The sequence below is a fragment of the Stegostoma tigrinum genome, chromosome 3 (assembly GCF_030684315.1).
Source record: "Stegostoma tigrinum isolate sSteTig4 chromosome 3, sSteTig4.hap1, whole genome shotgun sequence".
Lineage (NCBI taxonomy): Eukaryota > Metazoa > Chordata > Chondrichthyes > Orectolobiformes > Stegostomatidae > Stegostoma > Stegostoma tigrinum.
The window spans coordinates 44,088,919-44,112,906 of NC_081356.1; the positions used below are offsets into that span (position 1 = coordinate 44,088,919).

General features: G+C 38.8%; 1 protein-coding gene across 24 annotated transcripts in view; it reads right to left on the minus strand.

The window, feature by feature from the left end:
• Window positions 1-23,988, minus strand: part of LOC125450923 (receptor-type tyrosine-protein phosphatase delta) — a 2,532,553-nt gene that overhangs the window by 1,434,782 nt on the left and 1,073,783 nt on the right. The window lies entirely within an intron of this gene.

The window sequence follows — 23,988 nt, forward strand, 5'->3', positions numbered from 1 at the left end:
AAGAAAGTTGCATCTACACATATTCAAACCAACCCTAAGCTGGCTGGAGATTTCTAGGCCCTATACCACCTGAAGCTACTCACCAAAGTCATCAAAGACCAGCCAACAAAACAGGCAGCAGACATCCTCAAGCTCCTTTTCGGCTGCCAACTTGACACTAATGCTTCAAGCTAGGGAAAGGAGGAGGAGCAAAAGAATTGAAGTCATTTTGGGCTCACAGCTGTCTTTTGCACTCCTTAAACCAGAGTTGATACCCTGGCGATATGGAAACATCCGATCGAGGGATTTATTGATTGGATAGATCCAAATTGTGGTGAAATACACTTTATCTTTCTTCAGGGCCTCAAGGATGCCGAGGTATGAGCTGTTGGATCTATCCTGAATCCAACCCATACACTATGATGGTAGTGCTGCACGATACAACACTGGGTTGTCTCAGTTTAAGTGGGCCTCTGTTGTCACCACATCGATAAATCCTGTCAGATAAATTTCTGATATGTAGTTTAGTGCAATTAGGATCATATTCATTCTGTTCTGTACAGCCACAGGTTCACACTTGCAACTGTATCCTTGGGGATTTAGTGAAATGTGTTTGGTTTAATTACACTACAATAATTTTTCATTGAAGAGTTAGTGAATCCTGATTTGCCTTTATGCGCCTGAAATTGTTGACAAAAACTAAACAGCATCATATCTGGTCTATGAAATTCTTTTACTAATTTTAGAAAAATAAAACATGAGACATCTGCTTTTTGTTCAGTGTGAATCACTGACATCAATCTAGCAATGCATGATTTGAAAACCAAATTTTTTGCAGAAGAGTTCATTAACCAGAATGAAGAATCTTGGCCAATCACAATAATGAACCATAACACTGCTCAAGCAGTTAATGAGCTACCTAGGCAGCATAAATATTCCACGTTTTGCTATTTCAACTATAGCACACGTAACTGTATGAGAGGGAGAGCTCACCAACAGCAAAGTGTATTACTGTTTCAGCAACAATTTACTGCAAGTTCCCATGAGCATTGTAACAAAGAAATGCAACGAAGGGGAGGAAATGTCCCAATTAGAGAGATGCCGATGACTGGTGCTTCAAGGTCTTAGTTAAACTTGCATTCATCAAAAGCTTGTCAAGTTTCTCTGAGGTGGTTCACTGGAATCTGCTGCCTCACGTCACCAGTGACCTGGATTCAGTTGAGGCCTTGGGTGACTGTGTGGAGTTTAAAAGCTCTCTCCATGTCTGTGTGGATTTCCAGTGGGTGCTTCAGATTCCTCTCAGTCCAAATATATGCAGAGTAGGTGGATTGACCATGCTAAATTGCCCATAGTGCTCAGGGATCTGCAAACTTGGTAGATTAGCCATGGGAAATGTTGAGTTTCAGGGGAGGATAGGGGAATGGGGGATGTGTTTGGGTGCGGTGCTCTTCGGAGGGTCAGTGCAGATGCCAAAGAGCCTCTGTCCACAATGTAAGTGTTATACAATTCTATGAATCTAAATAGTATAAAAGAAAAAAAGTTATTCAACCATGAAAGACTGGAAACATTCTGGTCATACACTTCTCTGGGTTATGTTCAGTGAGTCACTACTTATTCACCAGTACAGTGTTTCATGCATTTAAATATTTCTAATTAATCTGTTCAGACATGTTTTGACTTACCTCTAGAGAAGATGGCACTTGACATGCCTTCACTATGTGACATAAGCACCCCCTATTGCATCTATTTCACGTGGGGTTGAGTGAGTCAGTAAGTTTTGAACCTATTAATTATGGATTTTGAATTTATGAATAGATTTGTCTCACTCATACTATTCAGACAATAGGATAACAGAAGTTTGTGAACTGCTGCAACTGAAATCCCTGGCGTCCCTCTCTAATGGCTAACACAAAAGGAAAATATCAACTTGTCCACCAAGCTCTAACCCAGAAGCATTACATTGACAGTAATCAAGAGCCATTTTCAAATCTTGCACAAAAGTTGCACTGGCGCAGGTAACTCTATTTTTATTATATCCTGCACCTCTTTTATAATAAAAATTAAGACATTTTCCCATGGAACTACAGCCGATAGCAATTTAGTGGCCTGTATTTATGACACTAACTATTATGGGGAACCTGGATATGGTTTCAATAATGTTGTGAATTGTTTATTGTGTTATTTTTGTTCAGTGTTCACACAGCACTGAATTTACAATTTTCAGCATCAATAGAGATGTATACGATATTATCCAACCTGTTATCTGCATAAAATTTCATGCTGATTGGATCGACTATGTTTGAAGCAGTACATTTTGTGGATTTTCTGATTCTTTCCCTTTGGTCTGAAGGAGCCATTCACTGCACTGGGTTTATTTGATAATGTATTTTGCTGGGAAGGTTCAAAGCTAATGGATGTGGTTGAACTGTCTTTAGTTTGACAACAAAAAAAAATCCATCAGCTGAGATTTTGATCTTTGTGGATTGTCTCAGTGGCATGTGACCTTCGCTTATACTGTCACTCATAACACCACTCTTGGGACCTCACACCATTGTAACTGCTGGCTTAAGTCTGTCTTTCCTTTCATAGCTTCAGAGAAGGCTTTGATCTAAGTTACAAAATTGTTTGCATTCTGACACTTACCTTGTTGTGGGGTTGGGGGGAGTTAAGGGTGTTTTGCTTTTGAATCATGAGCAGACTGGAGCTGAGATTCTTTTTTCTTGCCTTTTCCCGCCTGTCTCAGCAATCCTATTTTATATGATCTCTCTTCATTTTTCAAATCAAGCTCAATTCCTAAAGAAATACCAAGTCTCTAATGTCTGAAAGCAACTTGTCGTAGCACAAGCTTTCAATTGAATATTTGCACTGGCACCCACCAGGCTACTTACTGTATACTATTCAAATTTTAGCTACTGTGGCAATGATTGCAAAGATTTTTTCTGCAGCAGCAGAGACCAAGGGGTGACTTGAGGGTTATAAAATCATGAGGGGCTTGGATAGGGTGAGTAGCCAGGTCTTTTTCTGAGAGTGCGACAGTCCAAAACTAGAGCACATACATTAAGGTGATAGGGGAAAGACTTAAAAAAGGGCCTGAGGGATAATTTATTCACACAACAGGTAGTGCATTTATGGAATGAGCTCACAGGGGAAGTCATAGAGCTGCATATGGGTAGTTCTGCTATAATGCGTGTTTCATTAACATGAATTGGCTATAATGCCAATAGTGGACACTGTTTGGATAATGTAAATTTTTTTTGTACAGGTATAGTAATTTTTCTACCATGATTTCACTATAACACAACTTTCTGTGGTGATTTTCGATGGTACAAGGTCACACAAGAATGTAACTAACATGTTTGTGAACAACTACCTGTACAATGACAACATTTAAAAGGCAGCTGATTGGTATATGACTCGGATGGGTTTGGAAGGATATGGGTCAAATGCTGGTAAATGGAACTAGGTCAGATTGGGATGTCTGGTTGGTGTGAACGAGTTGGACTGAATGGTGTCTTTCTAAACTGTATAACACTATGGCTTTATAATCAGCTGTAGGGCCTTTTCTGTGCTGAAGATCTCAAAGACTCTAATTTACCCAACACACTTGCAAAGCACTAGACAAGCACATTGTAATTTACAATCAGACCAATCCACCAAAGTGAATCTATGATCTTCAGCTGATGGAATATATCTATACATGCAATGGGCAAATCCCTGCACAAACTGAGCCTTTGATTGGTCTGTTTTATTACCGTTTTGGAAACTATCCAAGATATTTTCATGACCTCTCTTCATAAAAGCTTCAAATATTTTTGGAATTCCATTAATTCCAGCTAATCATCATTTGGAATACATGTTGATTGTTTATAGGCCCCAACCTAAAGAGCTCACATATCTGTACGTAGAAATCGTGTATCATAGTTTCACTCCTTTGCTTGATCTATGAAAATCTGTTTCCAATGATAGGCTGCCATCTACATGACCTCCCTTTGAGCAATCAGCAGATTATTTTAGCATAGGTGCACAGTATATTAAGATATATTCAGAATCAACTAACTAGTAGAAGTTCAAATAAAGGGTGCACATACAGGATGGCAACCTGTAACTAGCCTTGTCCACAGACATCAGTGCTCAGCCCACAATTATTTGAAGAATTTATTCATGATTTGGATGTTGGAAGTAAATGCTTTATCACTAAGTTTGAGGAAGACACAATCAAGTTAGTGATGTGGCTAACACTTGCACAAAGCATACATGTGTTAAGAGTGTACAAAAATTGTAGTTTGAACAGAATGTGGGAAACTGAGAGGTTATGTACTTCAGCTAAAATAATACAGGAGCTGAATATTATTTAAATAGAAAAAGACCACAGAAACCTGCCGTGCAGACTGCAGGAATTTGGAAGTCCTTGAAATCAAAAACATAGTATCCAAGTTCTGTGATTCATGGGGAAGTCGAATGGAATGTTGGCCAATATTTTTATACTCTATTCCCTGTGAAATATAGATGCCTTGTTAAAACTAAAATAAGGCACCAGTTAGACCAGAGGTGGGAAAATGTGATTGTTTATTGTTCCGTATCTACAGAATGACATACCAGCATTGGAGGCAGTCCAGTGATGGTACATTAAGTCAATCCAGGCATACAGAGATTTTCTTATGAGGATAAATTAAGTAGGCTTGGCCTGAACTTATTGTAAAATGGAATGAGAACAGACCTTATTGAAGCATGTAAGATTCTTAGGAACTCGACTTGGCAGAGAGGTTGTTTCAGGGGAATACTGCAGACAATCTCGCCACTAGTTCCCACAAAGGATCACAAAATAATAACGAGTAATCTGTTTTCTTTGAAGAAATATTAGTAGAGGATTGAATAAAGTCCAGAAAGATTTGGAGAGCACCCCACACTTCTTTGGACTGTGCTGTATATCTTCATCATCCAGCACCACAGCCTGGGTCTCAGTTTGGCATCTCCATAGTCATAAGCAGATGATAAAGCAAGCAAAGTGTTGCAACCGAATTATCATTTGTAGTTTTCGCTATACGCCACATTCAAGTAACAGAAAATTCCCCTCAGAGAAAGCAAGAATTGCAGATGCTGGATTCAGAGATAACACAGCGTGGAGGTGGAGGAACACAGCAGGCCAAGAAGCTTCGGAGGAGTAGGAAAGGAGATAATGGGAACTGCAGATGCTGGAGAATTCAAGATAACAAAGTGTGGAGCTGGATGGACACAGCAGGCCTAGCAGCATCTTAGGAGCACAAAAGCTGATGTTTCGGGCCTCGGCAGGAAAGTTGGTGTTTCAGGGCAGGACCCTTTTTCAGAAATGGGGGAGGGGGAAGAAAGCTCAGAAATCAACAGAGAGAGGAAGGGTGGAGCATTTCTATTCAATACACAAAACAAACCGTCCACATTAGACAGGGGTTCACCTGCATATCCATCAACTTGGTCTACTGTATCCGCTGCTCCTCACGTGGCCTCCTCTAAATTGGAGAGACCAACTGGAGACTCAGAAACCATTTTGTAGAGCATCTGTGCTCTGTATGCAACAAATGACAACACTTTTCAGTCGCGAACCATTTTAATTCCCCCCCTCCCATTCCCTGGGTGACATGTCCATCCTGGGCCTCCTCCAGTGTCACAATGACGCCACCTGTAAACTGGAGGAGCAGCATCTCATATTCCACCTTGGAAGCCTACAACTCAATAGCCTCAACATGGATTTCACCAGTTTTAAAATCTCCGCACCCCGGCCTCATTCCATGTCCAACCCTTCCTGTCATCCCCACCTCCTTGACCTGACACAACCTGTCCATCTTCTTTCCCAGCTATCTGTCTCTCCCACCTCACTGACCAATCCCCACCAATCACTATCTGCACTCACCTATCACAATCCCACCTTCTCAACCCCACCCCTCCTCTCTCTTTCTTTCTGAACTCCCTTCCCTCTCCCAGTTTCTGAAGAAGGGTCCTGACCTGAAACATTAACAAAATTCCCCCTCTGAAGCTTTGGAACACAGTTTGGTGCAGTAAATATGAAATAGTTTTATCCTGTTCTTTCATCTTTCTTAACAGTACTCAAACCTTATTTATTTCTCTTTCAACTATGCTACTCACATTTAGTGTTACATGGTACGACTGTAGGCCCTGATAAAAAGCTTAATTCAAACTGACCTACCTTGGCCTTGTGGCAAAAATAAAACATTGAGGTTAAAAAATAGCTCATCAAAAGGAAAATAATTTAATTCACAACTGTGAACAGATGGATTACACTTAATAGGTCATGCCATTATCAGACATCTGAAATCCCTTCATAACTATTTTTGATAGAGAAAAGAATAGATATAGCAACAGTTAAAGTGCAATATGTTTAATGATTTCCTTCTCCAGTTGGCCATCTGAACAATCAGTCCCTATTGCAACTGAAGGAAGGATTCTTCTCTGATGCCAATTGTTTCATGTTTGTGAATTTACATCACTGTGATCAAATAGTCATAAAGTCATTAAGATCAACAGCACAGTAAAAGGCCTTTGGGCCCCTCACCAATACTCGTCAAAAACAACCACCTAACAATTCTAATCCCATTTTCCAGGACTTTTCCCACAGTCCTTTATGCCTTGACATCACATGTGTGTATCTAAATACTTCTTAAATCTTATCAGGGTTTCTGTATCTACCACCCTTACAGGCTTAAAAGAAGTTATTGGTTTAATTCCATCTGGGTTCAGGAACATGGATTATATTTGCATCACTTCACTGATCCAAGTAGTATGAAGTTCTTTGCAAACTGCACAGGTTGTACATTTCAAGCACTGCTTCTCACTTCATTCATCAATTCAAGCAATTCCATATAACGCTCTTTGTAGGTAGTGGGTAATGGGGTGCTCAGAATTAGTTTCACATTTATAAAAGTTGTACACCAAAAATTAGCTAAAGGCTATTTTATTTCATTTTCAAGTTTAATCAGAACACCTGAACTGAGTTATGACTTCTGTATATTTTCTATGTCTTCATTATGTAGCACAAATGTACCTTCAGTAATGTCGAAATTCAAAGAAACAGCTTTTATGATTCAGTATAAAGGAATGACAACAGGTATGGAGCCTTTCATAACTACTGCCAGGTGTCCGAGCACCTCAAGTCCAAAATGAAGTCGGGTGCAACTGACATCACAATTTCTGAGTCAAACATCAGCCTGAACAAAAGGTGGCCTGATGATTCAAAGGGTCAAAGTCAGGGTCCTCAATGCCTCAGAGGGAAGAAGCAAAGACAGGTCACAGAGATAAGAGCTGCACACTTAGTAAGTCATCAGATGCTATCATACTCCTTTTTTTTAATAACTGCCATCACGTTCACCCATTCATCCTCAACTAAGTCACCCAACCCGTATGGCTTTGGAAAACAGCGCATAATTTGCAAACAATCTTTCATTTCCAAGTCCTTGCACATGTTGTCCATGTCAAAACACCATGAACCTTACAATCAGGTTTCTGCACTTGCTGCAAACTGATACATCCCAATTTATAGTCAGGAATGAGTACTCTCTAATACTGTATTTGCTATAATTTCTATGGTGCATCATTCATCATTAGCTGCAGCAGACTTTGACACTATCAATTCTATCACCCTCTAACAGCTTTCTGCTGTCCCAATTGGTGGGCTGCTATAAATCAGTTGCTCTTTTCTGTGTTGCTAGATCATGTCCATCAATTGCTTCTCTTTTTACTCCTTTACCAATTGCGGTCAAATCATGCAAGGATCTATTTGAGGCCCTTTACAGTTTCTACATGTTGTTCCTTGAAACTATGATGCACTGGCATGGATGAAGTTCCAGATATGAATTGATGATTTCCAGCTCCACTTTGTCACCACTTCTGCCAAAATTGCCACCTGACAGCAAGTGCTGATGAAAACAAATAAAAAAAACTTATGTTACATACAGATTAAGAACTGTTGAATGTTGTCCAATTGAATCTCCACTTCCATCCTGTATCTGCCAAAACTCTATTGCTTCTTATACAGCAAGCCCCACTTATCCATCAAACCACTGTCTTTCATTTTAGCTGACTCTGGGTCTGTTAAAGTGTCAAGTGTAAAATTTTCATTGTCGAGTTTATATTCATCTATAACCTTCCCTTCTCCTCCTCTAACTCCTCCATTCTGCACCCTGCTAATATTTTTTGGGTACTTGTGCATCCCCATTCTTCTCATCCACAATTAATGCTATCTGTTAACCACGCTTAGGAAAAATGTATACTGCCAAAATTCTCCACTAATTCTCGTGTCCCTCCTTCAAGATGTTGCTTTAAAGTCACCTCTACGTGAGCTTTCAGTCACCAGCCTGTAATCTCTTTAGTTGACACACCATTTAAACTGAACTTATGCCTCTGAAGCGTCTGATTTTTCAATGCTTTCTATAGTACACAGATGCAAACCATGCTCATCTTTCTTCGACTAGAAGTGCACAGAAGTTTGCTTTTGATTTCTGCTCTGAACAGTTTTGGTTTTAATTTCAAACATGACTTTTGCAGGTTGTCCTTCTAAATAATAATTTATTCAAATAACCTGCCTTAGCTGCAATCAATGATAATGGGAACTGCAGATGCTGGAGAATCCAAGATAACAGTGTGGAGCTGGATGAACACAGCCTCTCTGATGAAGGGCCTAGGCCCGAAATGTCAGCTTTTGTGCTCCTGAGATGTTGCTTGGCCTGCTGTGTTCATCCAGCTCCACACTTTGTTATCTTAGCTGTAATCAAGTCCTTTTTTTATTCCAGAAAAGGGTAAAAGTGAATCAGAATGCATCTTGTCTTTGGACAAATTAAATACCAGCAAAATATTCAACACATGGCTTGATGTCACAACCCCATAACTATTAAGTTACCTGAGAAGGTCTAGAGGTCACAAGCAAAATACAATCTGCATTCAATAAGAGTGCCATCTAGTATCACGGGGAAAGTCATGGGTCAGACATGAGATCTTTCTGTTCTTTGCAGTGTCTATTGTTGGGCATGATTGTTGTACAGATTATATTGTTTTGCACCTCTGAGCTTCGTACTGACCCTACTGAAAATTACAGCGCTTCAGATTGCATGCAAGAGGTGCGGAGGTCTGAACCATTAATGAATTTCTTCATGTAAAACCTACTAGGCCATTATGAAGCAGGATACAACTGTTAGCCACACAGTAGGATAGCAAATACAAGTCTACAAAAATATTTTTTCATCAATTAATAATGAAGTGCCTTGATTACACCGACAATGAACTGGTTTGATGTGAATCCAGTTTTTAAACTTGACAGCTTAATTCTATATGAGGTTGCTTCAGAATTAGTAAAAAAAAATTTCCATTGACTCAAATCTCTAAATCCAGTCAAAGATACCTTCAATTATTTTTCATCCACGATAGAAAAGGGAGAAAATACAAATGAGACACCGTAACTGGCAAGCAACAACAGTTTGTGTAAATACAAGAAGGAATGGCAAAAAATATTACTTCACAGCCTTCTTTTCATACTTCCAACATTTTCATTATTCTAAGATACCAATGTTGCAATGCAGTGTATAGTAATCATATATCTATTCTACACACACTCAACCCAAAGAATCTATGTATCAATTCTGCTGCAGCAACTTGTGAAATTAAATTCAAAGTGGTTATGAAAGCTGCTAAGCTATTGAAGCAACACAAAGAGGCATTCATAATGGCAGTGGATGAATATTTGGATAAACATAACACACAAGAGTATGGGGAGAAAGGAGATTGGCATTAGATAATGATTTGCTCTGGCATCAGTGTGCGTGCACAACCAGGAGCTACCAAAACAACACTCATGGTGCTAAAACTCATTTTTACAGCTGAACAGCTAAGACAGCAAGGTTTTCTCTTTCTTTTTCTAGTCATGCCTTGATAAATATGCATTCCGGTAATAAATTGGGTCCCATGTGGAGTTCATGCCCCTCATTTTCCTATGCCCCGCATTTTGCTGTGCCCTGATTCAATCCCATTGTTGCCCAAACCATTCTGCACAAAAGTTTAAGCAATATTATTTTGTATTTCACTCATTTATAGCACAATATACTTTTAAAACCATGTCATTGAATCCTTGTGGCTTAATTGTTGATCACAGCTGTTCAATGAATAACAAAGAGTCAGTGGTTAAATCATCAATGTATCTATTCAGTGTCATTTTATGAAGTGGAACAAAATTGGGTTGTCTACAACGTGTTCCAACAGATTCCACTCTAGTAATCACAGGCGAAGTTATACATTATTCGATGAGAATTTTGAAAGATGTCCTCTGTCTATGGCATTCCAGCATCAAGGCAATGTAATCTCACTGAGCCAAAGGCAGAGAATGTTGGAGAAACTCAGAAAATGCAGCAGCATCTATGGTCAACGAACCTGTTAACATATTTGAGTCTGATGGAACTCATCTTCAGTACTGACTATCTTACTACTATTGGCATAGACACTTCCTCTGAAGTTATAGAGCAGCAGAGAAAATGGCACTAAAGGTGAGGGAGGATGATTTCATGTTCCAACATAAGGCACAGCAAGAATAAAAATGTTTAACTTTTGAATAGGTTTAGCCATCTTTGGAAAGGTCTGCATTTGTTGCCCATTCCTGTACTGTGTTTCAGCGACTTACAAGGTCACTGCAAATGAAACTAAGGATCAACCATATTTTGGAGTCAGGTGTAGACTAGACGAGGTATGGACGGAAGACTTCCTTCCTTTTAGGATATTTGAGAAGCAGACATACATTTGCAACAACCAAGGACAGTGATTATGATTACTGAGGCCATTTTTCAATTCTAGATTTTATTATTGAATGTAAAATCCATCACCCGCTTTAAGATTTGAACCCCTTTCATTACAATCTTAATCCTTATAGATTTACAGTCTGGGGCCTTCCCACAATGTTTCCAGCTCTCCCTGACTACTCAAGAACATTTGTAACAAAAATAACTATTATACAGCGAATCCAACTAATATCAGAGCAGTGACAGCGGACCAGAGCTCCCTCATGGGTTTTATGGACTCCCTGTTCTGTCAAATTTACACAGTGAAACCGCTTTAATTGAAACCAATTTGATGCATATTTTCCTCTTGAGCACACGTCGCTTCAAAAATAAAACTGTCATCAAAGGACAAGTAAAATACTGTTCAGATTGATAGAAATAATTTTGTTCCAACAAATACAACTTTCCCAAGAGGATTAAAAACTCTGAGGCATCTGATCATGGGCCAGTAGTCACACTAATGAATTAATTGCATTGAGGTAAACAAAAAAAGTGTGGACATTTGGGAAAATAGTGCAAAGGCAAGAAGGCATTTTCTTTCCAGGACTTTAAACAATGAGAGGAAAATACTTCAACTTTCAGGTGATTTGTCTCGAAGCACTTCAGAGTAACAATAGTATTTGAAACAATATGCTGTAACAGCGAGGCTTATGTGGGATATTAGAGGCTTCAGTTCATAGACCATCAGGGAGACTGAATTTAGCATCTTCTTTCACTGGAAAATTGCGATATTAATTTAGGTAGTGGGATTTTACTGATTGGACTATTACATTTATGAAAGGGAAGAAATTAGTTGAATTTTACTTCTTCCATCTTGACTGATTGTTTCACTATAAACATTTACTGTTGGCACAAGATCTATGACAAATGGTGCTTCCAGAATCCTCTGAACTTGGAGTAGGCCTGATTTCTCAATTTAAAAAAAAATCAAGCCAACCCAAAGGTTTCCACTTCTATTCTAAACTTAATTCAAGAAAGCAACTCACCACTTCAAGAACAATTAGGGATGGGCAAAAAATGCTGGGTCAGCCAATGGCTCCCACATTCCATGAATGAATAAAAAACAAACATTATACAATCATAATTTACAGAAAAAAATTGTCCATGTTGGCTAAATACCATGGAGAAAATGTACTCAGGGTGTATGTTTCTCCAACAGATTCTATGCTGAGTCAAAATGGTGACCAAAATTTTGTTACTGACTTCATCTGGAAAGTAAAATTTTGTTGAAACGTTTTTCACATTGATAAGTATTCAGGGCATGCAAATTAACCTTCGAGAAGGATGGCAAATTTGTCAAGATGCCTCCAAACCTCCACTGACTGTATCTCAGCATGTAAATACATCATTAGCAAATCAAAATATCACATCACGCTAAATCACTTCACCCTGCAATGCAGTGCTACCCCAGCAAATGAGACAGAAGGAATCTCTGACAGATTGAACATATCTCAACCAATTGTAGAAATCACCATTGGATTCTCACTATAAACACATAAACTAGATTGGATAGATTTGCCTACTCATTCCAGCCAACTGTAGAAATAATACCACTCTCCTTTGTATCTCTTGATAACAATACCCTACATATGCTATTGATTTACTTTATCTCTACATTATACTAGATGGTATATCTTGACAGTCAGTGGTGTAGTGCTGATTGGACTTACAATCCAGAATACCAGGCCAATATTCTGGGGAAATGGTTTCAAATTCAGTCATGGTTTTCTCATTCATCAATGAAAAAATCTGGAATAGAGAGCTGGCCTAATATGGGTGATTATTGGAAAATCAGAATTGTGCATTTGGTTCACTATCATCCAATAAAGGAAGATAAGTTGATTTCCTTACTTAATTTGGCCTACATGGGCCTTCAGACTCACAGTAATGTAGCTGACTGTTTAAAATTAGTGAAGGGTAATAAACACTGGTCTAGCTAGCAACCAACACATCCTGTCATTTTTCCAAAGATCTCCTTGTCATGGTTTCTCTTCAAGTTTGAAAAGCAGAACTCCTCCACCAATCTATATTCACAATTCAGATATCTGAGACTCAAGCAAACAATAGGCTAAGCTTGTATAAGGCTCTAGAATTCATGTCTCCCATGCATTTCGGCAAAACTTGACATGAAATTCCAAACTGTGCTGGCCAGCATACCGTGTACATGTAGCACAAAACAACAAATTGCATTCAACTGATTTAGTTAAATATGTCAACATATGAATGCTTTTTGCTTCATTTCAGTGAGTCAATTAGTTCAGCCTGGAGTACACTAATCACCAGATCTATTCAGCTCATTTGGCCATCAAAGACATCCTCAAGATGAAGGAATATTACATCCGGTGAATATGCATTTCTTGTCAAATGGAACAAGAATTAAGCAGCTGCACGGATGACATGAAAAATATCAAACTGCTTCTCCCATGCTCGAAAAATCCCTTCACCAAGGAACAACAATTTTGAGGGGTTTTTTTTCCCCTTTATTTCCATAATACTTTGGCTCTGTATCTTTATGGGAACAAAGAGTGATGGTTAGCCTGTTAGATTTCACATGCAACTTTGCTTATTGGTGGTAAAGTCAAAGGTCACAATATATTAATTAGCCCCTTTTTAAACTCCAAATTGGTTTCTACAAACATTGCATACTAATACTTAAGTATATTTTTCAGCATTCTAATATGGAGGTGGTTTCTCAATTGGAGTCTGTAAAGTACCTTGCAGATTATCCTTCAGGTCAATAGATCAGTTGAATCCCAACTGAGATATTATAATTGCTTTCTGACTTGCAAAGCCTTTGATAGGAAGCGTGACAGTTGTATTAATTGGCTCAATTGCACTCGTGAGCCTCATCCTTGCAACAATTAGAAGCAAGCAGTAGCTGAAGTAGTTTTTATGGGATCATACATTAAAAGAATGTGCAACCAATTGAAATCAAAATGATCAATCATTGATATTAAGTCTTCTTGTGTGATCTGAAGGGGGCATGAAATACAACTCCCTCTCTCTCTCTTTTTCCTGTTCAAGATCCCAGTTAAACAAAACACAGACAAAGATGACTTTTTAGATTCTTACATGGAGAAATCACCAAAAAAAAATCATGGTGGTGGGAGTTTGCCTTGAAGCAACAACGCTTATGTTATCATCTGAACATTTGAACAAAAACAGTGTGTACATTTCATGACTGAAGAGTTCAGCAGATATTTATCAAACTATTATGCACAAAGATTGAATTCCTCAGGTATATAATTTTCTTGACTAACATTAAGCTATTGTACCCAACAGGGGAACTTGTTGGCATTACAGTGCATCATACTTCAAGTAAACTAAGCTAAGATGGGGTATGAGACTTAAGTCACATGGTGTGCTGCAGTGATCATGATGCATGACTTATGAGCATTTCTTCTAAATATAGACTGCCGTGAGATACAACATATTTCTTTTAGTATATCTCCCCCAACTGTGATGCTTTCCCAGCCACCATCAGTTCTGAGGGTTGGTCACCGGACCCAAAACGTTAATTCTTTTTTCTCCTCCACAGATGCTGCCAGACTTGTTGAGCTTTTCCAGCAACTTTGATTATAATTTTGGCACAAAAACAATGGTGTTGACTGATCAGAGAGATACTAGCTCTTTATTTAGGCATCCGTTATAAGAATGGTGAAAAGAACAAATGCTATTTATAAACTGAATTTCCCCATGATATCTAATTTCACATCGGTATGTGAGAAGTGTGAGAGTGGGAGAAAGAGCACAAGAGAACATGAGAGTGGGGGAGAAAATAATTCTTTTTTACAGGCAGTACTTATATTGAAAAGTTCATTCATACATCATTTGGAATAGTTTATAATGCAACTGGAATATGTAACTTACAATGATATTAAAATATTTATTAGCGAAGGGAAAGATATAGTGAGGCAGTGGTGGCACTATCAGGTGAGTAATCCAGAAATCCTAATCAATGCTCTGGGGTCTTGGATTTGAATGTAACCACATTAGGTGGGCAAATTCAGATTAAAGTAACACATTGGGGTTATAAAGAAGTTTAACGTTAACTATGAAAGCACTGGCAGTTATAAAAACCCATCAGGTTTAGCAATTGCTTTTCAGATAGGTTTACTAAAAAGGAATCAACTGTTGAGAAAAAAAGTTCTACTTCATAAAACAAATCTCAATATTTTAACACAGGCCTGTAAAATGTATTTAGTAATGTTAAATTATTTTAAATTAATTAGGGAATGCTTAATTTTATGATTCTTTGTCATGAAGTTGTCACAGTAGGGGGGAGGGAGTCCATTCAACTAATCAGGTCCGCACTGACCTTTTAAACAAGGACATGAATCAAGACCACTCTTCTGTGCTTTTCTTTACTTATAGGGATGTGGACATTCCATTCCTCATGGAAGGAAAATCTGCCGTCCTAATTCTGGTCTTGTCTACACATGATCCCAGTTCCACTGCAATATATCATTCTATGACTCCAAAATGCCCTCTAAAATGAGTGATTGGGTCATTCTTTTGAATTCAACCACTGCGAAGGTTCAGAAAATGAACAGAACCAGATGGTGCACTCATAATTGAAACTGATAATGGTGCACAGAACTCTGTTGATCCTGCAAAGCTGTCCTGAATAACGCTGGGTGGGGGCATAGCAGTGTCTTGGGCATGTGTCAAATTTGGGAGAGCGATCTTACAAATGAGTCAAGCAAAACCCTGACACTGTCTATAAGACACAATTCAGTGAGGATAACTATGACCCAGACAACATCATCACTGTACTTGTCAGTGTCCTGGCCCACTAAAAGATGGCACACAAGAGGTGCCAGCACAGTGGTGGACAGTCCAGAGGGAGTAGTTGTGGGAATAACTAATGAGCTTCAGATTGCATCCTGCTGACTACCATGTACTACACCTCCCTTCACCTCATTGGCTGATCGATGAATCCTTCTTCATTTGAAAGCAACTTAGACGATGCACCAAGGGTGGCAAAGGCATGGTACATACTGTGGGTGAGGACTTCACTGTTCCTCACCTAGAATGGCTCTGCAGCATCACTATTGGTCAGGATAAAGACCATAGCTGCTAGATGAGTTATAGTCACGTGATAACAGAATCAATAGGCAAACCCTGTCTTCACTGCTGTAGATGCATCTATCCATGACAATCTCAGTAAGAGTGACTACTATACAGTCCTTGTGGAGATGAAGTCCCACCTTCACAATGAGAATACCCTCCAGCAGACTGAGTGGCACTGTCACCATGCTAAATGGAACTGACTTCAACTAGATCAAGTAATCCAAGACTGGGCATCCATAAGGCACTGTGGGCTCCTGCAGCAGCAGGATTGTGCTCCAACGTAGTCTGTAACTTCAAAGCACAGTCTACAAAATCATGAGGGGTATAGGCAGGGTGGATAGCAAGAAGCTTTTTCCCCCGCAGAATGGGGGACTCAATTACTAGGGGTCATGAGTTCAAAGTGAGAGGTGGAAAGTTTAAGGAAGATAGGCGTGGAAAGTTCTTTATGCAGAGGGAGGTGGGTGCCTCGAATGTGTTGCCAATGGAGCTGGTAGACACAGACATGTTAGCGTCTTTTAAGATATATCTGGACAGGTACATGGATGGGCGGGGTGCAAATGGGCACAGGCCCTTAGTAAATAGATGACAGGTTAGACAGAGGATCTCGATCGGCGCAGGCTTGGAGGGCTGAGGGGCCTGTTCCTGTGCTGTAATTTTCTTTGTTCTTTGTATATCCCCCACTCTATCGTTAGCAGTGCTGTAAGTAGCACTTTGTAAAGGACTAAACTGCTCAGTTTGACTTTCAGCTCCTGACCTCATTCACCCTGGTCAAAACGCAAACAGAGCTGAACTGAAGAGTGGGAAGTAAAGGTGATTGTTCTTAACATCATTGCAGCATTTGATCAATTGTTGCATCCAGAAGCACTGGCGAAACTGGAATGACTGAGAGTGGGAGGAAAATTCTTTGTTGGTGTAGAGTCATAATTAGCACAAATATGATGTCTGTGGTTGTTGAATTTCAATCATTTCAACCACAGAACATGTCTGGAGGAGTTCCTCTGGGTAGAGAGTTCAAAACCTAGCCATCTTCAACTTCTTCACCAACACCCTCTCTCCATCATAAGGCCAGTAGTGGTGATGTTTACTGACAATTGCACAATGTTCAGCACCATTATAAATTCCTCAGATACAAAGAAACAATAGTTGGATATTTTCTTGTTGGGGATTAGTATACAAACAATATCTGAGGAATCTATGTCCAAAAATACAAGAACTGAACAACATGCAACTTTGATATGATAAAAAGTGGCATATAAAATCCATGCCACATGAGTGCCAGGCAACAAATCATACCTAACAAAAAAAAGTCCAGTTATTGTTCCTTGACATTCAATGATAATACCATCACTGAATTCACGACTGTCAATATCCTAGGTGTCATTACAGAACTGGACGAGCCATATAAATATTGTGGCCACAAGAACACTACCATCCACAATTTTGACTTGAAGCTATATCACTATTCATTCACTGTCACCGACTCAAAATCCCACAACGCCTTCCGCAATAGCAGTATTGGTGCACCTTTACCACATGGACAGCTCACTTTTGCCTTCTCAACGGGCAGTAAATGCTGGTCCAACCAATGCCACCCACATACGGTGAGTAAATTCTTCAAAAAGCACAGAACAGTAGGCGAACTCAGGATCTTGTTCAAAGAATAAGCGCAGATATAATTAGTTGACATTTTGATGTAATTTTTCCAAAAGTATAAAGTCAACCTTCCTTAATTTATACAATATAATTTAATAATGCTAAGTAAATTTTACAGGCTCGTGTTAAAGAATTGACTTTTTTTTTTCCTGAAGAATAAATTATTTTTTCTCAACAGTTGATTCCCTCTAGATAACATTTTCCAGTTCTGAAACTATGTTTATTATTATTTACGACTCTGGAGTTATCGGCCCTTCACAGGCATGAACACCTTGAACACTATCACCTCACATACAAGCTACATTCTAGATCAAAAACATTTTTACACTGGAGAACAGTTTTCACAGATTCATATTAGTAACAATTAAGAAAAATGCAAGGACAGCAAAAAAAGTCAAGGAGGTGATGCCTCAGTTCCAAAGATAAGTTATGTGCAAATTTCCTTTGGCAAATAAAAGTGCAACATCACATATGCTTCATACCTACAGTCTTCAGGAATTTTCCCAGAAACTCTGGGCCAAATTAAACAAGGAGACCACGTGCCTCACCATTCAACTCAAATCCATAAAAAAATTGAACTAAAACATTAAAATGATGACATGACTCATTTTCAGAGTAGATTTACAGACAAATAAATTAGTCATGCTGCATATAATTACAGAAATATTCACACTGAGTCCAGACAGAATTGACACGTTACACATCGAAAGAAATATCTGTCTGCCTTGATTCATACACCATTGATAAGCTCCAGTTAATAATAAAGCAAATCACTGTGATCATTGGATTAAAACCTGTTTGCTTTCTACTTGCACGTGTAGAAAGAAATTCATATTTGCAACAGTGGGTCATAAAGAAAGAAAAAAAACATGGAGAAGTGTCATTTTCATCATTAATCTGAAAAGGTTTAACTTGTTTGATCACTTAAGAGGCTTTCCATGAAGGACAAAATCAGTTTCATCAAAACAAATCTAAGAAATGCTGAGCACATTTATAGAATTAGGAACACTATGGTTAAAAGAGATGAAAGAGTTTGAAGATGATAAGATACATTTTAAGAGACATCATCAGGTAAAGGGCAACTAAAGGATGCTCCACTGTCTTGAACTTCATCATGTCTTGATATGAAGATTAAAAAAAAACAATATGGCAAAACAATATTTAAAAGAAACACTGGTTTGTATTCTGGAAAGGAATCATGCACCAGTGAAATGCACCTACATACAGCATTTGAACATTAACTGAGTTCACTGAGTCCCTTACACAAACTTTAAAATCTCAAATGTTAAACATCATTGACATTCCATGTTTGCAACTTAAATAGTTGCCTCACTCTGAAGGATGAGGACAACATGAGAAATCCAAATGAACAACAACTCCAAGAGGCACAATCACATCAGACATTTTAAGAGATGGCACCTTGTGATATCAGCTGTTCCTATCATGCACAGTAGTACGAGACATGATTAATTTACACATTTACAGCAGCCTTGCTGTTCTACAACTGCTATAAAAATGAAGATAAGCAAGATCAAACTGAAAATAAGGACAAAGACCAACATATTCACTCCCAAGTCAGCAACCCAGACTGGGACTTGGAGGAGTTCGATTTTATGGGAGTCATCCCTAGAAAAAAATTTGGAACTTGCTGGGCATGGAGACTAGCTGGGCAAAAGGACTCAGTGCACCAGCACTTTGTCAAAGATGTGAAAATAAAACGAAAGTCTTGAAAAGGCCTTCAACCCTCACATCCCCTGACCAGCTCACACATTCTCAATGCTCCCTCCATGCCAACCCATCCCTGCCCATGTCCCTCCACAGCCTCCTTTGGTCAATATATGCATTTCTACTCACTATCTATCACCCCTGATATTTTCTATGGAAAGCCCTGATCCTCTACCAACACACCAGTCTCTCAAACCTCCTTGTGCCTCCCAAGTCCTCTAACCTGCCTACCATAAATGACCCCTCACATCCTCCGCGCAAATCCATGCCCCTAATCACCTTCTTCATCTTTTATAGCAGCTATGACATTTGGTGCCAACTTATCCTGATACCCAGAGTCACACAGGAAGGGGCAGAGTAAACAGGATTAAGGAAGGGAAAATGATTTTTTAAACATGTCTTAACTAATGGCTCTTCATTTAAAATATACATTATATTCAGAACAAAATAAGTGAATTGTCAGTACAAATAGAGATTAATGGATATAGTTCGAAGCTATTTTAGGCATGGTTACAAAGAGATCAAGCCTAGGAACTAAATATTCAGAAGTATGCATTTGCAAAAGTTTAGGAAGGAACAGAAGGGTGGTGGGGTAGCTTAGTTAGTAGTGATGTATTAAGTGCAATAGCTAGAAATGATCTTGGAGTTTAAAAAAAATAACAAGGATGACAAGATGATAATTGCTGGTGTAGTTGATCAGCACCTACCATCTGCTACACTGTAGTACAGAGAATACATCAGGTGATAAAGACAACATGCTGAAAACGCTGTACATTAACTGTGGGTGGCTTTGATCTTTATGCAGATTGGGGAAATCATGTCGGCAAGGGTAGTGATGAGGAAGAATTCTATATTTGGGATAAAAGCCTAGAATGATCTAAAAGTGTGCCTAACCTCTCTAAAGCAGTCTACTAAGTCAAGTCCTTCTCCTTCGGGTTTAAAGTGTACAAGTCATGTTTTGAATATCCAACTCATGAAAATCAGATCAGCTGGAGCCTACTATACCATTATAGGTGCAATTACTCTCATGAACTCACCTCACTGTTACCCCCTGCAGAAATCACGGAGGTTGGGTTTGGAGGCAAGACTTCTGGATTCAATCCTCTGCCAACATTTATGCTGAGATAGAGAACTGTTCCATTTGTGAGAAAATTCAGGTTAAACTTTTAATGGCAGAAAGAAATAAAGACCTTTTTCTCATACTTAGAGTTTTCCTACAATTATTTTGCACGTAAATTGTTACAAACTGAACCCAGTCCACTACAATGTCCTGTTACTTGGAGAAAAAACAGATTTTACAGTGTTATTCTTTCCAGTGTGACATATATTTAACATGATGCAGTTATATGCCTCATGCACTATAAAAATTAAATAGGATCTAATTTTCCTTACAAATCAGCAAAAATGGTGGGTTGGATAATTCACCTGAAGCAAGAACATGGAAGAGTGCAGCATAGGAACAGGCCCTTTGGCCCATCATATTTGTGCTGACCATGATGTTACTCTAAGAGACCACATAATAAAACCGCATTTAAACAACAGGAAACTCAAGAAGGGTTCAGACATGCTTTGCATTTGTGATATGAAAGTGGCCACATTTTTAAATGGAAATATTAAAAAATAGTTCAAGATAAGGAGCGGAGAGAATACTTCTGATACAACAATGAAATGAACAAAGTACAAGATCCTTGAAAACTGATGGAATTTTTCGAACATATATACTCAAAATGTTCATATCAAATTGATCATGAGCTATTAGTTACTTTGACTCATTTCTCCAGGAGTTAACATTGAAGAACACAAATTGTCCAAAATTACAATCTAATAAATTAAGTTAGGACAACTATAATGTTTGAAACACAAAGTAACCGAACAATGACAAAATTGGAGGAAAACTAAACGATACATAAGTTTGCACAAACTGAACAGTTCAGACTTAAATACACCAAATTAAACAATGGAATTCTTTCTCAGGGCCATTTTTTTTTGTGAGACTGACTGATTTTCCATGTCCAATCTAGTCAAAAATTACAGTAGCAGTGAGCCTCTAATCAACACAGAGGTACCACTCTTCAGAAATCATAAGCAAGTAGGAAAGGGTGATTTATTTTTAATTCCATATGCCTGTCAGAGGCCTGTCTTATATTTAGCCAAGTGGTTGCAGGCACCCTGGCCATATCAGGCTTCTTACTTTTCAAGGATTCAGTGAAGTATCAGCTTCCTCCACCTGCAGGTCCAGCCCCCTTGCAGCTCAGGGTGTGCAAAACACACGAAGTCTCTTGTTTTCACATTGTGAAGGATATTCTAGACTGCACCTGGCACCTGAATCAGATCTTTGACACTCAAGGGTTTGCTGCAGAAGCATCCTTGTACTAATGGGGCTCTGATAATATCTTTCATCTGCATTATTGAGTGATCAACTCCTTAGTGCCATTAAGCATGTCCTCTTGAGGGTAATCCAGAGATACTCTGCTTGAAGGTGTGAAGACTAATGGGATATGTAGCTGGTACAGAATGATGGCAGCTTCCTTGGTAATTTGCATGGCTTGTCATGAGTACATTCTAGTGGTCACATGCCAGATAAATACTGATGCTATGAAATCCCTCTGATTGACAAAGATTACTGGTTGATTTGAAGGTGCTCTGGTTATCATATTTTGACATTCTGAGACTCCCTATATCTGTGGGAATCCGGAGGCTGCATATTGAAAATGGGCATGGGGAAAACAGGAACAAGAGCAGGTTTTTTAAAGTCTTCTCCGCCATTCAAATTTGATCATGGCTGATGATCCCACCTTCTCCCATACTGATTGATGCCTTTAGTGTTCAGAACTATATAAAACCCATTCTTGAAAACATTAAATGTTTTGGCTTGAACTGCTTTCTGTGGTGGAAAATTCCACAAATGTACCACTCCTTGCATCAATATTGAGAAGCCTTTGCTTCAGTAGCCAAGTAACCAGATATGGCTTATCATTTGAAAGACGTATTTACGGGTAACTGATTGTGAAATCCTGTTGATACACAAATATCCAGTGAAGACAGACTTAAATTAACTAAATGGCAGGACAGATGTTACGTTGCAGCAGTGGAAGATGGAAGCTATTGAATGCCAATGTAATCCGAAACAAAAACATGTTCAGAAAATGTCAGCAATGATAGGAATTTCAGAGCAAAATTATTGATCCGGAAGCCAAACTACAGAGACTATGCAACATTAGGGGTTAAAGTGAAAAATCTAAACATCATTCCTGAAGGCAATCATACCTCTCACAATGTGGTATTATGTTTTTCTCAGCAGTGGGGGCTGGTAGGGTTTGATAGAACAACCAAGCAAACAATATTAGAAAACTCTGAGCAATTATTAAACAGGTACTCTCAAGCTGTGTGGCTGGAAACGAAGTCTGCAAGTTGAATGAACAGAATAGCTTGGGCATCATGATACAGGAGGCCATGCAAGTACAGGGAGCAAAAAGGAATATGTGCTATTAGGGGATCATATCGTGAGGGGAATTGATCATGTACTTTTTGCTGGAAAGAACAAGTCCAGATGGTTATGTTGCTTGCCTGATGCCAGAATTTGGACATCTGCTGAGAGAAACCTGGCACAGGAGGGGAGAGCTCAGATTTCATAGTTTATGCACGTACCAATGCTATACATATGACAAGGAGAGAAGTGTGCATAATCAGTATTCAGAACTCACAACTAAATTAAGTAGTAGAGCCTTTAGGCTAATGATTTCACTTGAGTAGCGTACAAATTGACAAAGGGCAAATCAGTTTTGAGAAGTCTCAACAGCTGGCTTCAAGGCTGGTGTGGGAAAGTGGTTGCAGTTTGTGGGGCATTGCTACTAGTAGTGGCAATTTGGAGGTTGTTAAGATGATCCACACCTAAGCTGTGCTGGGATTAGTGTCCTTGCAAGCCATATAACTTGGGAAGAGAAGTGTTTAAATTAAATAGCGGGGCAAGAGAATTAAATTCATCAAGATTTGGCAAATAAAAGAGTGGAGACAAGGCACGAGAGGAATGAATTTCAATGTGGGAAACAATAAACAAACCAGGACAGACAAGGATGGAAAGTACAGATAAAAGACTAACTCAGCAGATAAGACTGGAAGTTACTAAAAAATGCGACAAAAGATAAGGTTCTGTATCTGAAATTGCATAGCATCCAAGACAGAAAAAGATGAACTGTTAGTGCAAATTAAGATGAATAATTTTGTTTGAACAGCCAGAGAGTCATGGCTACAAGATGAGAGGGGCTGGGACCTGAACATTTTAGTGTACATGGCATTACACAATTGCAGGAAGCTAAGAAAAAGGGAAGTTCCATAAAATAAAAATGGTTGGCATCATTGAGGGAAATGACCCACATTGAGGAAATTACTATTATTTTCATAGAAGGAGTGTAATCAAGGTTTACCAGAATTTATCCCAGGATATGGGACTGTCCTAATAAGAGACATTGTCAAATTGGGTCAGTGCTTTCTTATGTTTTCCAGTGTTCCGAAGAATAAGAGGTGATCTTATTGAAATTTATAACATACCTAAAGTAATTGACAGGATAAATGCAGGGTGAATATTTCCCGTGGTTGAAGAGATCAGAATCAAGGGGTGCAATTTAAAAATATGAGGAAATCTTGTGTTCTGAACAGTGAGCCTTCGGAGATCTTCATCTCAGAGAAGCTCAGTCATTGAGTATATTTAAAGCAGAGGTTGATGAATATTTGATTCAAAATGGTAAAAAGGGTG